We start from the raw sequence: 6,000 nt of genomic DNA on the forward strand, positions 1-6,000 counted from the left end.
TGGCTCTTGATTCTTTTCATTGGTTTCTGTGTCTGCTTTCAATGCTACCATTATGCTGATTTGATTACTATAGCTTTATATTAAAATCAGGACATAGGATGCCTCAGGCTTTGTTCTTCCTCAAGATTGCTTTCACCATTCAGGGTTTTTATGGTTTTATATGTATTTTAAGATTATGCTTCCTAATTGTGTGAAAAATGCCATTGGAAGTTTGATAGGGACTGCTCTGAACTTATAGATGGCATTGAGTAGTATGGACATCTTAGCAATATTAACTTTCTGATCCATGAACATGGGCCTGGAGCTACTTAGCAATAAATAGGGGGTGCACTGAGGCCAGATGCTGCTTGTTTGAGAGATTTTTAGGAAAATCTGAAGCATGAGCCAAGACAAGCCATTTGTATGGAAAAGCCAAAAAGTACATGGGTGGGCCAGAAAGTTGGGGCAAGGCCTCAAGGAATCACCAAGACAGGGCAAACAGTTTGAGCCAAGTTGATGGAATCTCAGATATGGCACTCAACTGCCATCTCTGTGTGGAATAATGACCTCTGCCAGTACTTCTGCCAGGGAGAAAGCTGCCCCCAGAGCTCTTGCCTTTTTGCTGGATAATTAAATTCCTCCATCTCTGTCTCTGGTGCTTTTTAAGCTGCTGCTCCAGTGCTAGAGCTCAGAGGGAGTGAGTCAGAATAAATCTGTGCTGTGGGTCCTTTAAGAGGAACTTCCTGGGATAGTAGGCAGTTCCCTCAGTCACAATCCCTGATGACTTTTACAGCCAGAAGTTATGGAGACTTCTCTTCCTGGCACTTGAACCTTGGACTGTGGGCACCCCTCGCTCCTCAGGGGCAATCTTCTCAGCTGAGACATCCCTCACAATTTTTATTTGTTAATCATGGGTGTGAGACCAACCTATTCTGCATCTCTGCCCCATCTACCAGTCTCGATGTGGCTTCTTCTTTAATTTTGTAGTTGTAGAACTTCCATTCAGCCAGATTTCAGGCGGTTCTGAATGATGGTTGTAATTTTGATGCAGGAGAAGGCGAGTATCACATTTACCAACCCTCCATCTTGACCAGTATATTCAGATTTTATAGTAAAATGTTAAACCTGGGTTTAGATCTGCTGAGTTTGAGGTAAATTATCCAAATGGAAGAGTTCAGTTGGCTTAGATGAAGGTTTGACCTTAAGGTACTGATTTTGAAAGTTCTTGGTGTAGGAGTGATGCTGAAGTTGCAGGTAGTGTGAGACTTTCAGAGAAGAAGGGGGCAAAGAAATAAAAGTGCTTCCCAATACCTGGATTTTAGGAGGCTTCCATAGTTACTGAAATGGTGGAAAGAAAAGAAGACAGTGAAGGACACAAAAATCAAAGAGCTATACAAACCAGAGACTTGTGATGTCTTAAATTTCCTTTGTTATCCTTCAGAGTTAAGTATTTAGACAGCACACAAAAATATGTTTTTGCTTGAATGAGCATCATGGCCTGGTGTTTGTAGTAGTGCTGTATTTTTGTATCTTACCACCCAATATATTTTTTACTGGAATTTTACCACATCACCGGTTGTTTTCTGATGTAAGGATTGTCACTTGCCATTCTTTATTTTCCTCCTCTCCTTATGACACCCCAGAATGGGACAGTTGTGCAGAATTGGAAAGCTCATTGCTGTCACTCATTGAGGACCAGAGGGGGATGCTGCAGGAGTTTTACATGTTGACTGACACAGAAGTATAGTGGCTAGTCAGCCAGAGTAACTTGGAGATTGGAATGCATGTGTCAGATTTGCAAGTAGTATGGCTGAGTTTACAAACTGGCTAGTGCTTAAATGCTAACCTTTAGATATCAACCTATCAACAAATAAGGAATTGGCATTCTTTTAATTGTTCATCATTTTAATTGTTTATGTTATATTAACTTTATACCATCTGTACATCTTTCACATGCTTATGGACAATATTCTTATTCACATCATTATTCTATTTTGGAAGCAAAGGTAAAAAAAAAATAAGAGTCAGGATGAGTCTTGCTGAGGGAGATTGATCAGCTGGATCACCCACTAAGCATCTGAGCCACACATGGCCCAAGGCACTTTACATTCTTGCAAGGAGCTTGTATTCCTGGAAGTGCAGGAGAAAATACTCTCCATTTCTCTTTGTTGGATGTTATATGGTAGTGATTCTTATTGTTGGCTGTTAGTCCTTGAACTAGAGAAGTTCTTTTTTGTAGGGATTATCAATTATTACAGTTAATAGATCAATGGCAAATATTTTATATTTACAAAAAATATATATTTTCAGGAAACATGATAGAATAGGCATCTAATTCAGTACTAAGGTTCCTCTGTTATTCCCATAGATTTAGATATTTCTGGGGTTTTTGTACCAACCTTCCTGGAATCATATGAGAAATTCAAGACTCTGCAATAGAGATCAGAATGCTAGTGGAAACCAACTTAGAAAATGGTTTTCCTTTTGTTCATTTTAAAACAATTTTCCCATATTTTTAATACTGACATATGCCAGCAAGATGTGCTTATTTCTACTTGAGGGAATGGTCTATTTCTGTAGGAGCAGGGACAACTTTTATTGCAGCAGTTAAATAAGGAGTTGTATTTGAAAATCAGAGTTAACTGGCATCACATTTTCAAAGTGAAGAAAAAACAGTTTCAGATTGCTTATTGGTTGGTACCCCAGGACACTCCCTAGTTGGTCAGCCTTTTAATTGGGCTGTGGTTGACCATAAAGCCTGTCATCATTAAGAGGCAGTTCATCATTTCTGAAAGCAGAAACAATTCAGTGAAGAGAGCACTTACGCATTTTCAGGTGTGCCCATATCTGAAAAGGGTATGAGCCTCATTTTTCTACCCATGCTTTCTACCCAGCATATGGCATATTCTCACCCAGGCACAACCGAAGGTGACACTTTTTCCCTGCTGCTCTTTCATGATTCATCCACATGTTTCGCCTCACCAGTGGGTATCCTTTGTTTGGCTGCTATATTACAGGCCATGGTGAGATGTGATGTCTTGCCTTGAAATAAAGTCTGAAGTATTGACTAATATTTTGGGCCAGAAGTTCTAATTTCTGAATCAAGATCATGTTTTGCACCTTAAAATTTAAAGTTATCTCACTCATTTGTGGAATATAATAAACAACATAAACTGATGAACATAAATAGATCCAGAGACAGAGAAGCATTGAACAGACCATCAAACTTCAGTGGGAAGGCAGGGGAGGGTGAGGGCAGGGGTAAGAGATCAACCAAAGGACTTGTATGCATGCATATAAGCATAACCAATGGACACAGACACTAGGGGGGGTGAGGGCATGTACAGGGGAGTGGGGGTGGCTGGGGAGAGGTCAATAAGGAAAAAAGGATACATATGTAATACTATATGTAATACTTGAAAGAATAAAATATTTTTTAAAAGCTTAAACTGATTTACTGCTACTTAAGAGTGACGAGGATAGTCAACAAGTCTGCCAGAGATTTTATCCAATGAAAAGGGATAGATACATGTCTACAAGGACATTGAAGGAAAAGATTAAAATTTCATTTTTAATATCTACCATGAGTTGTACTTGTTTAATGTACTTTTTACAACTGTGTAAAGTCACACGCTACCTAACAACAGAGATACATTCTGAGAAATGCATTGTTATGTGATTTAATCATTGTGCGAACATCACAGAGTGCACTTACACAAACCTGGATGGTCTAGCCTACTACACTCTTAGGCTATATAGTATTTAGCCTATGGCTCCTAGGCTACAAGTCTGTACATTGTTACTGTACTGTATAAACAATACGAGATTGAATCAAGCACAAAAGAAAATGGCGCAATCAAGAGACACAGTAAACATGAGAAATATGAGGCTGCTGCCAACATAAAGTGACATACTGTTTTACAGCAAACTTTTTTTTTATAAGTAGAAAGGGTACAATCTAAAATAATGATAAAAATATAGTATAGGAAATACATAAGCCAGTAACATAGTCATGATCATTGTCAAGTATTATGTACTGTACATAATTGTATGTGCTATACTTTTATATGGCTGGCAATGCAGTAGCTTTGTTTACACCAGCATCACCACAAACATGTGAGTAACAACATTATGGTAGCTGTAAGGTCATTAGGCAAAAGGGAATTTTTTCAGCTCCATTATAATCTTATGGCATCACCATTTTATACATGGTCCATCATTGACAGAAATGTCGATATGTGGTGCGTGACTGTACAATAGTCTCTCATGCAAAATGTCATGTTGTATTTCAAATTTAGCATGTTATTCAACAAATACTTATTGAGTCTCTGCTCTTCACTAAGCACTATTTAGACACTGAAGGTATGTTTTGAACTAAACATACATTGTGCTTACGCTGAAGCATTTTAGCTATTCAGAGATTTGACATTCAAGTGCTCTGCCACCTAACCAAACTTGAGAAGCACATTATTCAGGTAAAATGGTGACTCTTCTCAAGTCCAGCCTGTCTGAACTTGATCATGCATGGGCGTAGAAGTGGTAGTTGGAGAAATCTGATAGAGCTGATTATTTAACTAGATGACTTTCCTCTCTAGAGGAGACAGCAGTGACCGCAGTTTTCTCCTTCTCCAAAGATACCTCCTTTTCAGGAGGTATTTCAAAACTTGGCTGGCCCAGCTGGTGTGGCTCAGAGGTTGAGTGTAGACCTATGAACCAGAAGATCATGGTTCGATTCCTGATCAGGGCATATGCCAGGGTTGCTGGGCTCAATCCTCAAAAGGGGGCAGGAATCCCACAGGAGGCAGCCAATCAATGATCCTCTCTCATCATTGATGTTTCTATCTCTCCCTCTCCTTTTCTCTTTTTAAGATTAATAGAACACACATAAAATATTTTTAAAACAACAAAAAAAACTTAACTGATTTTCACTTTGAAAGCCACTTAGGGGATATAGTTGACATTTGCCATTTTGACAATCAAGAAATTGGAATCTCAAGGGAATGTATCCAAAATTCAAGACTCATTAGAAATTATTCTTGGCAGCAGCATCAAGGATCAAGTAGCAAAATCTAGAGTAGGGCATATGGAGTGCTGGGCAGCATCGAGTGCCCTGTGGCAATGATGTTCGATAGGATGGCAGGAGGGGGAGGGGTGCCACCAGGGGCACAATTGGTGCAATATCAATGCTGGTGCCTGCTGAGGGCTCTCTTACTTCCTGACATTTCCCAAGCCTAGTTTCCCACCTGCCTTTCAATTCCTTGAGCAAATCTCAAGTCTTTCTAGTAAATTCCTTTTCTACTTAAATTAGCCAGGGATGATTTCTTTTACTTACAATCAACAATGCTAACTGATACAGGAAGCAAACTGGCATGTTGCTCCCAGATGGGTGGACCCAGATGAATTATTACGCTCTGTTCCTAAACCCAAGTGAGACAAGGCAAGAGCATTTTCTCCTTTTCATGGTTCGGAGGAGCAATTTTTTTATGCATGTCAAGCTTAAAGAACAGGGCGGAACCATTCTCTTTTGGTTGGGATAGATGATGGATTGCAGAGATGGGTCTATCTGACAACTTAAGGGCACCTGGAATTTATTGAAGTCCAACCATAAAACAAGCACTGTGATAGATGTTGTCTCATACCTACTTAATCTCTTACATCCATTTATAAACTAAGCACTTTTATTCCCATTTTAGAGAAGCTCAGAGAAGTTATGGTATTTACACAAAACCATGTAACTAGTGTGTGGTGAAGAATGAATCCGTAGTTCATTCTCCTTCCCTACGTATCAATGGACTTACAGAAAACCAGGTCCGCAGAGTTCAGGATGGATCTGGTCTGGTGCACGGGAGCTGGTGCTCCAAGGTTAATGTTCCATCTGTCCCAGAGCCATGACCTCAGGGAAGGAGAGGTGGGGGTGGGGACTGAGGAGACAGTTCCCACAATCTGCAAAGATCACAGTCCCAAGGTGCAGGAATCATCCCCGGAGCTGGGGCTGCAATCAACCTGGGATTCTCTGCTTCC

This window comes from Myotis lucifugus, unplaced genomic scaffold, assembly GCF_000147115.1.
Source record: "Myotis lucifugus unplaced genomic scaffold, Myoluc2.0 scaffold_30, whole genome shotgun sequence".
Classification (NCBI taxonomy): Eukaryota; Metazoa; Chordata; class Mammalia; order Chiroptera; family Vespertilionidae; genus Myotis; species Myotis lucifugus.